The sequence below is a fragment of the Eleutherodactylus coqui genome, chromosome 5 (assembly GCF_035609145.1).
Source record: "Eleutherodactylus coqui strain aEleCoq1 chromosome 5, aEleCoq1.hap1, whole genome shotgun sequence".
NCBI classification, from domain to species: Eukaryota; Metazoa; Chordata; class Amphibia; order Anura; family Eleutherodactylidae; genus Eleutherodactylus; species Eleutherodactylus coqui.
Window position 1 is genome coordinate 204,881,999 of NC_089841.1, and position 12,038 is coordinate 204,894,036.

Consider the following 12,038-nt stretch of genomic DNA (forward strand, 5'->3'; position numbering starts at 1 on the left):
GAGACGCAGCCTGTCCTGACTCCTGTCAGAGGGCACCTCTCCACTGCGCATGCGCGCGATCCCGAAGCGGCGCGGCTCGTGCAGACAGAAGAGGAGGAACAGCGCCTGCCGGGAGATGACCCCCCCGATGTCAACAACAACAGAAGACAAGGTAAGTATTATCTTTTTATGCTTTAGCAGCCATTAAACCATGGGTTCCCTGGGTCCATTAGGCACACCAGGGAACAATGGCTGCTAAAGCATAAAAAAATTATTCATGTCAGAACCCCTTTAAATGCTGGAATTATATGTACATTGTTACTGCTATGACTGCAACCACACTGCAGAAGCCAGGAATACTGAAAGGGAAGCCAATGAACAAAGTTGGTTGAGCAGCGAGGTCAGCTGATCCCCTCCAAACCTATAAGCTATACGCACAAACTAAAGAGAAAAAAAATGAAACACATAAAAGTTGCCAAAATCTAATTAAACTCTGTGAAATTGCAGTTGGCATCCTGGATAGTCCCATATATGTTCTATTGGCAATAAATCTGGTGACCAGGCAGCCATAGATGTTTGACAATGTTGTGGAGGCTCCTGTGACACCATTGTGTGCGCAGCTGAGCATTATCCTGCTGGAAGCCGCCATGAGAGACAACAAATGTGGCTGCAGGATGCAGGCTCCCCTGGTAAATATATGCAAATAAGGAAGATAGAACAATGCTTCTGCAGCGCCACCTATTGGATGACAGCGTTACTGCAAATCAATGCCTTACCCTTTAGAACAATGATTGGGAATTGGCCTCGGACATGGATTTGCAGGAATGCTGCCATCCAATAGGTGGCACTGCAGAGGTATTGTTCCATCTTCCTTATTTGCAATGTGCAATCTTAGCATACTTTGGACAGCACACAGATAGGGTTGTGATGGGAGTTGCACCTCTCAGGCGTAACTCGCACACACAGGAAGTGTGCCAGAAGTCTATGTCAGCGAGAAACTATATGGTTATTAGAAAGCAGACATTCTAGTGTTTAACCCTTTAAAGACTAAAGTTCAGGGAAAGTCAAAAACATTAAAAACTACTATATACACAGTATACACACTATATAGATAGAATTCAAAATAAGTGATCTTTAGAAAGTGTCATTTTCACCGTCTGTTCCAAATACGGAACACTATCGCTAGAAGCAGCAGCTTCCTTATCTTTATGGGTTATTAGGGGTAATGATAGTTGCCTAACTGGTATTTTAACTTGCAGTAGTGAAAAGATCATGTCATCCCGGCGGGCCACTCCTTTCTGTTCAAACATGAAAAACAATATTCTAAGACAAAGCAGCATATGCAGAAAGTGAGGCTGGCGGAGGCCTTTGGAGAACAATGCGGGGAGATTGCTTCAATGTTACCACGAGGTGATAAGCTGGAAGTGATAAATGGCCTTTATTATTATGTGTTCAGATTTGCAGAAAATAGGTTAATTAAGCTCAGGTGGATCCCGTCTAATAGTCTACAAGTCATTATACTGCAGGCATGCAATTAGAAGTGACTAATTGTCAAAGGATACAGTGGATTTAGTGTTTTCATTATCTCTAATAATGAGTTTGATCCATCTTTTATATTGTTATACAGAATGTACTTACTAGATGTATAAGTGCTGTAAAAAACCTGGTGGATATATAAAGATGGTGTATACGCCTGGAGGAAAGCAGTTATCACTCACCGGGTAATGAACGGTTGGTAAGAGGTTCAGTGAACGGCAGGATTTTGGAGTCGATGTGCCCTTGCTGCTTACAGGGCTCTGACCTTCATTGACGCCACTTGAGAAGTAGCAGTGAACCATTGCAGGGAGGTTCCAGCTTTTAATGTGCGGGTAAAATATGTTTGCTTGGCCTATAACCTTTAGTGAGCGAATGCTAACGAGCACTAAGCTGCCATGATTTAAATCATGCTTAGTCGGGTAGTCAGGCTTTTCCCATTTGGCACTGTAGTAAAACGCCAGAAGGAAACTGATGCCAGAGCTGATCCCATTGATTTCTATAGGATCCTTCATGGAATCTGACATCGTTTTAATGCAGATTTCTCCTGGCGGTGGACAGAAAAATGTTGTAAGCAGCAGTTTCCGACCAGCTGTGGACCAAAAAAAAAAAGACAAAAACTGGACCAATGCATAAAGTGCATCAAACGTTGTGTCTAGGTCCGGCATGAAACCAACGGCTGGAAGGTAGGGATATACTTGTATAAGAGTGCAGTCCAAGTCTAGTGATGGCACTATACTACTGGCTTCTTATATGGGGAAAAATTATTTCTATAAAGAGAAAAGGCACAAAGAACCAGATAAAAGTAAAATAAAAGTCAGAATGTTGTTGTTAGAAGTTTACGACCTTTGGTGACCCTAAAGACAAGCTCCCCTTTTCGGTTTTGCACACAGTTGTATGATATCCATACCAGTATCAGCTTTGACAGTATAGGCCATCGTGTTCTTTGGCGGCTGGGTATTTTGCCACTGATCTGTCCAAGGATTATAGATTTTTTTTCTAGTGACACTGCTTGCATTATTTGGCCAAAACCTGTGAGTCTGAGCCCAGTCATCTTGCCCTCCAGTGATACATTGGGTCTTATACGATTCAGGACTTCTGTTACTCTCACCGTCCAGAGCATACGCAGCAGCTTTCGCCAACAACACAGCTCAAACGCTTTTTTTTGCAGTCCGGCTTTCGCATCCATACATGGTTATGGGAAAAACGGTGGTTTGCACTATCCTGCATTTAGTTGCTATACCGATATCCCTATTTTTCCAGATTCTGTCCATGTTTAGTATTGCGTTTCGCCTCAATTCTATCCTACGTTTTATCTCTTGCATAGACTCTCTTGCCTGGTCATTTTTTGAGCCAGGAAAGATGAAGTCTTGCAAGCATTCTATGGCCTGATTATTGATTTTAAAATTGTCAATTTTTTGCTGTTGTCATTTTTTTGGTCTTTTTTAAATTCAGGTAGGAGGCCCATTTTTTTCACTTTCAGTTTTAATCTTACATATTAGCCACTTCAAACCATTTCACAGTAGCCCAGCATAATGATGTAGGCACAGCTCCCACTGTAGTGAATAGAAACTGCAACACCACACCAGGCCACTGTGCAATTTATGGAGCAGCCCGTTTCCTGCTCCGTACACCAAAACAGCAGCCCAGTGAACAGCTGATCAACCAAGGTCCCAGGAAACGGATCCCTGTCGATCACCTATTGATTATCTATCCTGGGGATATGCCATCTCATCAATATGAGAGGTGGAAACCCCTTTAATGAAGGATTCCTTGGCAGATATATGCCATTGTAAACCACTTGGGTGAAATTCACTTCAGTGTGCTGCATCTGTGAATATGATGCATATATGATGAAAATCAGGGCCATTCACAGATGTAAAAAATATCTTAGTAAATTTATTTGTAAGGATGTGCTCCAAGATTTCCCATGCCAGTTACCCAGTTGTCAACCTTGTGACTGCCGATCATGCCGACCCATAACTAATGGTCACTTCCAGTCCTCGGTCACTAAAGTATTCTGTCCTGTTTTTTAGGTGTTAGATGCATCTGAATGGATACTTCATTTACTTCTCGGAAAGAACCTTACATTAAAAAGGTATACAAATTTCCCTCTCAAAATAAAAATAAAAATTCTAGGCTTCTTTGAAATTCAGCAGCAGGGACCCACACAGGGATTTGGTCCATTACACCCGCCAAAAACACAAGCTACTGATAATCCTGTCACTGTTCTAACCCTTCATCGGACAGACAGAAAAAGAAGAATTAAATTGCACAAGATCAAAGTACAAATTCTCAGTTGGCGCTCTTCAAAAGAATGCCAGGCTGCCAGCAGAGTTACATTCTATCAATCTGTAGCGACTATCAAGTTAATCCGGAATCATGAATCAACACAAGATCAACATGTTTCATATTTTGGCCAGTGTCCATACAATTGTTCTTTATTGTACAGTAGGTTTTCATAGACTTACTACTACAGTATTAGCATTATTCCCCAACGTGGGAACTATATATTGTTGTCAGTAGAACATATCTTGTATTTTTCCTTTTTTTTGGTGGTCTAGATGGGGATCCCGCTTCTCATTGTGGAGAGTGCCAAGATGGCATACACCATGCAATGCTACCTGGGAAAAAAAGGTATGCAGATCAGGAAAATGCCTCGATAAGCCAAGCAGAACCCTGCTCTGCACGGATGAGAGGAAAGGACCCTACATGGGTGTCAGACTCTGGTTTGGCTTATACCCTCAGGCTTCCTACACACAAGCAAGCACAATATCAGGCCGTGAGACACTGCCCAATAACTCGCTCCTAAATGTCCGATGTCCCGAACAGAGGTGAGGAGTTTTTGTGTCAAGTCTAGTTGCGATCGTCAAGTGTTTCCTATTGTTTTCAATTGGAAGCCTTACATCACACTCGCGTGAACATTTCCGGACAATGGGTGAAGCGTTATGAGGAACGCGCAAAGATAGAGCAAACCAAAAAAAAAAAAAACACACGCTCACGTATACGACTCCATTCAAAAGCATGGGGTTCATATTCGTGAGTCTCGCAACACACGAATCTCTTGCGATTTTCTCAGTCGTGTGAAAGTAGCCTTAGGAACTCTTGCATCAGTCCCAGCTGCAATGGTGCTCACAATCTTATTGTCCCATGTTATACACACTGGAGCCAATTTCAAAGGAAACAATTGTTTTAAAAAGTGGGAGGAAAACCCTACAAAGACTGCGGAAATAAACTCCATGCAGATATTGATGGAAGTTGGTTAGAATCCCGGACCGTAATGCTGCGAGACCGGAGTGAAACATTGAGTTACCATGATGTCTCAGATAAAAAAACTGGCCTCCTCAACCAACTTCTCAGCGAAAATCTGAACTTCGGCTGTCCCAAAGAACGCTTGCTACATTGTAAGATCGGCACAACAGGAACTTGTTACTCACCCAATATGGTTTTAAATGCCCATTCACCCCATGACTCCAGGCAATACTAGTTCTGCATCCCTATGTAGCAGTAGAGTCCTTTGATGGCTGATGAGCTGCCGTATACAACAGAATTCTAGAAGCGGCCGAGCGTTCTCTAGGGTGCAGCGTTTACTAGGTCTTGAATATTTAATAGCCACATGTGGTAATTAAATGGCCAATAATCAAATAAAACAAAAGCAATTGTGAAATAGGTAAGTAAATACAATAAGTGGCTGAACATCTCAGGAGATAAGAGCGTGTGGTTAAAGCGCCGGCTTTTAAGTGCCAAGTCATTATTGCCAAATGTGTCCAGTGAAAAGCAGTTTCTCTGTTATGAAGACACGGCCTTATCTCAGTCTATTATATTGCGCAGCACACATTGCGTGGACTGAACACCCGAAATGAATTTTTTTGCTCTGTATATTCCGAACCATTACCTTAAGATTATGACCAGCTTTAAAAAACCTTGCTAAAATACCAGTCTTGTAGTGTATTGCACCTTCTGGAAACTATTCATTAAACTGATTTGGTATTAAACAAAAGAAAATGTTTCCATTAGCTGCCTGCAGACGGGCGGGTCGGATCCCGCTGCGAGAATTCTTGCAGCGGGACCAGACCCGAGCCCCTGCAGGAACCAGCATGGCACTCACCTCTCCTGCGGCTCCTGCTCTTTGATGTTCCAGCTGCCGGCCAGCCGGCACATGCGCAGAGCAGAGCCGTCGGCCGTGGAGTGAAATTGAGCATGCCGCAATTTGTTTTCCGCGCGGACAAATCGCGTCCGTCTGCCTAGGATTGCATTTTCTAATGCAATTCTATGGCAGCGGCCACGGGTGGAAATTCTGCAGGAAATCCACAGGTGAACTACAAAAAAGGGGGAAAAAAAGGAAAAACTAACATTATGATATCATTCTCTTCATATACCCAGTTGGTCAAATATTAGAATCCAAAAAGGTATAAAATTAGTTTATTAGTCCCAGAAAGGGGTGGATTAAGTTAATTCTGGGATTTTCATACAAGGAAATTTGGGAAATTATGAGGTTTAAATTTCAATTGAAACTTGTCAAAAATAAAGTCTTGCTTTAAAGCTGGCCTCTTACATAAAAATTTAGTTAATAGTTAAAGGGGTATTCTCATCTCAGGATGAGACCTAAACCTAAGCTGGATCCCACACATCTCTAGTTGTGGCCCCATCAGCCCTGGCCCAGCTGTAGGTGGTTGGGATTATGGAAACAGCAGAGTGGGCTTCACACTGCTGTCCCCGTAACTCCCATAGAAATCAACGTGATTTATGCAGACAGCATAGTCCAACAGGCTACACCCTTTCCAAAGCATCCAAGTTATGGAAACTGTGTACCTCACAGAGCTATGCGGTTTGTATAATTCATATTGACTTGTATGGGAGTTATGAAAACCATGCTTGGCCGTTTTCCCTCCTCTAGGCCACTTCATACAAAGCAGTGTTCCCGTCACAGCCACGGTTGCTTGAAACGGAAACACCCCTTTAAAAAGGAGCCTACAAATGCTCTTGCAGATAAGTAATGGTCCATTTACACGCAAAAACAATCTTACAAACAATTGAAAGATTGACAGTTTAAGCGATCGTTTTGCATAAACCGTTAATGGACACAAATGGCCGTTAACACTTTATCAGTTTCATTTGCTTGTAAAAGGGCCTCTGGGAGCTGTCTTCAGAGCCCAGCATGTGGTCAAACTGATGCTTTTGGTTTCTTCCTCTTTCATGAACAGATTGCAACTGAAGTATGAAAGTCATAACATCTAGAGGGGATCACCGTGAACCACCGTACACAAGGGAGCCGTGCGGACCGCCATGTAAGACACTCACCTACATAAAATACACACTTTTACATTTTCTTCATTTTATGCCAAACATCAAATAATGTTCCCCAAAATAAAGAAGAAATATTTATTTTACTTGGCATTATCTCTCGATAGTCTTTTCAGTAGCTAGAGGAACCAAGACATCTTGTTTCTGTACACCCACAAAAACAGATGGTAACAGAGTTATGTAACTTCTGCCACAGCAGAACAGAGACCTGAACATGAAAAGTTCTTCTCGGCACAGTTAACCACTTCAGCGACAGCCTGATAGTTCTTACATAAAATATACAATATTCACAGGACGTAACATTTACATGCTACATAATACCTATGTATACATATATACACCCAACTATCTACCTACCCATTTATCCTATTATCGTATTGGATCATTGCCTTTTCCTACTTCCTTCCATTTGCCATAGAAAAGAACAAGCATATCTGAGCGGTCGCCATTCTTCTGGCATCTCGGCTCGCAGCATCTCCACAGGGATGGCAGTAGGGCAACCAGTGACTGTTGCAGCCTCTGATTGGTGGTCATCCGGTAGCCCTTCCTACACAAAGACTGGGAGGACCATAACACTGCACCGATGGATCTCCATGGGACAGGAAAAGCTGGTTTTGTTATTTTAACACATTTGTCCATTTTATCAAGACATAGAAGTATTACCCCGTTTCCCTGAAAATAAGAAAGTCTTATATTAATTTTTGCTTCAAAAGAAACTCTAGGGCTTATTTTGACAACGGCAGGACTAACCAATCTGTGTGTTAGACCTTGGCACCACCAACCCTTATGATCGCTCAGACCTTTCTTGGTACCGGCAAACTGAGCAGTAAAAATGGCGGCAATGCCCTCGGCGGCCCACACAGGATCACATCCAGGTTACGGGAGTCATAAACCTACAAAGCGATGGTTGTTATTGGTTCTTTGAGAACAGCACTGATTGGCTGAACCATGGACTGCGGAAACCGCACCGGGGCTCTGGAGCGCAGTGGGAAGGACCTGGAACAAGTCTGCTGGGTGAGTGACTCAGCTGACCTGCATGAAAAGCGCTGTAAAAATGCAGCAATTGCTTTTTGCGGCCCTTACCATGCACCTGAAGCATTCTATTGATTTTTTTTCTATGAACTGTAACTGGGGCTTATTTTCGGGGTAGGGCTTATATTTCAAGCCTCCTCGAGAGGCCTGACAAATTAATGCTAGGGGTTATCGTCGGGGTAGGGAAACAGGGGATGTACCAAAAATCACTTGCTTATTCTCAACTATTTCAGAGAAGATTAGATAAATTATAATTATAATTGTTTGAAAGTACTTTCGATTGAGCGGTCATTTAATACACAGTTTAGGCACCTCATCTAACCTTGGAACACTTCAAGTACAAAACTAGATTAAGGCCCCTTTTTAAATGGAATGACTGTTGGCCGCTATAGCGCCCGACAGTCATCCCAGAGATGACCGTTCCTGTGCTTTTCACACAAGAGGATCATCGTGAATGGAGATGGAATGGCCGGGGATCGTTCAGTAAACCGGCAGTTCATAGATGAACAATTGCCTGTTTAAAGTGAATGATGCAGCGGCAGACCCACAATGGATAATTTTGTGGTCTGCAGGGTACGTATGTGTAATACATGCTAATATACGACATGCAGCAATTTTCTTCGCACAAAACAAAAAAACACCCACAAGTGCGAGTGGCTCAATAGAAATCAATAGGCTATTGGCATTTCTTGATGCCTGCGAGACATGCAATGTCAATACGTCTATATAGGCCGTGCCTTAAGCAACATTTACATGCAAAGATTATCGCTCAAAATTCATTAAAACTATGGCGTATGAGCAATAATCGTCATGTGTAAATGCTACTGTCATGTACTTTTCGTCCGAACAATGATTTTTAGGAGAAACTAAAAACCATAGTTCAGACCGCACGCGGTGTTTCCCACGGGAGCTAGAGATAACACTGTATTTTCTCCACAACCCATGCAAGAAAACAGACTGCAGACTGTGTTCTGCATAGGTGCGGCTGATTATTCATGCCATCAGCCATTGACAGCCCATTTGAGAACAAAGGAGCTGATTGCAGAGCTCAGACTACCTGCTGAGTCTGACACTCTACCACCTGGCTTGGTCAAAAACTGTCAAAATGTAGTGCACAATGGTGCATTTAGGCCACGCCCTTTTCATTAAGCGACATCCTTTTGTTAGGAGAGTCATAAAAAAAAAGCATATGAATAAGTCTAAAAACAGATGAAAAAATGTGGTGCAAACTTTGTAAAAAAGTTTGCTGGGGACTTTGCACCAGAAAACCGGTGCATTTACAATACCAATTCTGCGCCGTGTGGACAGACTGAGCGTACCAGACCCCAATGCAATAGCTTGCTGCAGCAGAAATAGAACTTGGAGGGAAGAGAAGCCATCGGAGTAGATGGTTTAAATACAAGCGGTAGATGTTAAATCTAATAATCCCAGTGCAAGCAGGGCAGATTGATGAGAAAGCCGTGTGACTCCTCCGTATGCCACTCAGCATTTAGGTTAAATTTAGTTGAAAAGCTCTCTGCTAACGGATGTCAGATTGATTATCTTTCTATCTGACATGCACATTATCTTCACAGATTACACACATTTAATGGTGCAAAGAGGAAAAGCCACCGTTTGATGTTCTTTAAAGCATAGAATAAACATAAAATTAGCTGCTTGACGAGCCGGCTGTGTTAAACATGGGCTGAAGCTGGCAGCCAGGAGGCTACAAGACGGGCATGTCACCAGGTGCTTAGAGGGGGCATCAGTGGGTGTAGTCCGAATGGAAGAAAACTTAATCCAGTTTTAAAGAAGTTTTAAATCCAGTTAGGCCTGCCTCACACGGTCATATCTGCATGTACAAAATTTACGCGCAATAAGCAGATAATAAAACTCATTGGTTTCAATGGGATCATTCATATTTCTGTATTCTGCACACGCATTTTTGTCAAGAAAAAAAAGAAAAACACAAAAACACCAAATTAAAAACTCAGCATGCTCTACTTTTTCACGTATTTCCCCATAGAGGTCAATGAGGGTTGTGCAAATACACGCGCAATAATACTCCAATTCTGCTGGAAAGGACTTATCTGGAATGCAGACAAATTAGCCATTTGAAATCGGTGCGCCTTTGTTTGCGGCGTGCAAATGAATATGTCCTGAGGGTCAGAAAAAGTATAGTAAAATACGCTTATGCGACATATAAAGCCTCATTCAGGGCCCAAAAAATTGTGCCGAGGAGCGCACAGATACACGTGTGATGCCGGCTTTAGGCTACTTCTTAATGACAAGCAAGCGCATTCGTCGGAATTTGGCACCAATTAGAGAGAAGCTTGATACTCTACTTACCTACACAACCAAGACTACCAGGAAGTCACCTGTGACAATTACCCACCTAAAGCTGGCCATCTACAAATGATGACTACTAACTGTACAGCTATTTTCATTAGCTGCCATGTCAAGCTGATGTACATATAATGTAGAATTTCTTACATTCTTGTTTTTTGTGTTTTTTTCCCACCCAGGCATAAAAAAATAAAATAAAAAAAAAACAAAAAAAAAACACAAATTCTGCCGCTGTTTTTGGTCTTACAGCAGTCCTCATGCTGTATAAAATTATATAACTTTGTTTTTGCTGGTTGGTACAATTACAATACCAAAATTATATATTTTTGTAGCTTTTTCCCCAAAAAATTTTTAGGGAAAAGTGTTCTGCATTGAAAGACCGATAGATTTTTTTAAATTTTTCCATCAATAGCTTGTGTGTTTTTTTATTTTTTTTTTGCATTACGATCTGCAGTTTTCCATTGGTATCAAAGAGAATAAAAAGATTAGACCTAGTGCCTCTTTTGAGGCAAAAAGTATAAGACAGGGTCTTATTTCCAGGGAAACACAGTAGTACACTGGGAGGAGAATCAGCCTGTGCAAAAGGACCCCTATGACGCTCATAATTATAAGATGACAGTAGGTCAAACGCACTCATTCAAGTGATACTAGCTGTATAAGGGGAATATTGGGAGAAAGAAGAATCAGGTATATTTGATTTCCCCATGATTCATTCTTTGTTTTAGTGGGAGGGAAAGGGCAGCCAAAAGTGTCTAGCAAGAGCTTATTCTGCTTTCCCCGATTTAAAGCACATGCCTGTGTGTGGGGAAGATAGGAGGAAAGGGTTTCAGCCCAAACCGCCAACTTATCCAGAAACATTTGCAACTGTATACTAAGTTTTGTATGATCTATGGATATTGATATTTTAAAGTACTCTCCCCTTCTATAAGGTTGTAAATATATTAAAAATAGGGCCCAATACTGCCCCCTGTGGTACCCCACTAGTATGTACTATCAATAGGTATTAGTGTATCTTGACGCCACCAGGAAGTTAGGGGTTTGATAGGAGGAACGCCCCTGTCAGAGCAGCGTGCCATCTTTTATTATTGATATCAGGGATGGAGGGTTAGGGTGAGGGGTAAGAGTCACAGTTAGGCTTATATTGAAACTGTAAGGCTAACTCTGACTCTTACCCCTCACCCTAACACTCCATCCCAAACAATGAAAAATGACGCCACGCTGCTCTGTCTCCACAGCTGGCCTTAGTGGGCTGCAAGGACCTGCAGCACAGGCCGCTGTGGAGCCAATCAGGTACAGGGGGCGTCACCCCCCTGTCAATCTAGACTCCACCAGGACTTCCTGGTGGCATCAAGATACACTAAAACCCCATCAATAACCACACTCTGCGTGCAAGTAAATAGCTTAGTGTTAGAAAGCATTCTCATTCTATATACACCAACCTTTTATGCGGCAAAGTATCAAAACAATTTGGAAAAATTGAGATCTACAAGATCCCTGATAGATGAATGAAAACAAAAACATCCAACAACAAAGAAGGCCATTTTTACAGAAGTCAATGTTTCACTTTGCCAGTAAAACAAACTACATTCTCATACCAATAAGGTATGTTGGTTTTGTAGATAAATGCAGTATTTGCTTTTGGATCTAATGGACAAACATGACTGTAAGGGATAAATGATCATGTAATGCGGTCATAAGGATATACAAAGCTGGAAGGAGGCTAGTTAAAACATAGCAAAGAAAAAAAAAACATCATGTGCGCAAAGATTTTTTACTTTGTTTTACTACAAAATCTCTCTTTGAAGACCAAGCCCTTTAAATTAAAGTGATTTTCCCACTTTATCCTTTGGTGACAATTAAATTAA

The 12,038-nt window shown here is 41.9% G+C and overlaps 1 protein-coding gene and 1 long non-coding RNA gene across 2 annotated transcripts in view; one reads left to right on the plus strand and one right to left on the minus strand.

Annotated features, from left to right (window-relative positions):
* DAPK1 (death associated protein kinase 1) overlaps nucleotides 1-12,038 on the minus strand; it is a 130,944-nt gene that overhangs the window by 68,084 nt on the left and 50,822 nt on the right. The gene's annotated exons all lie outside the window — the stretch shown is intronic.
* LOC136627049 (uncharacterized) lies at nucleotides 1,323-7,474 on the plus strand. The gene is made up of 3 exons (XR_010792740.1): nucleotides 1,323-1,389; nucleotides 6,717-6,800; nucleotides 7,235-7,474. It is a non-coding gene; the product is annotated as an uncharacterized lncRNA (long non-coding RNA).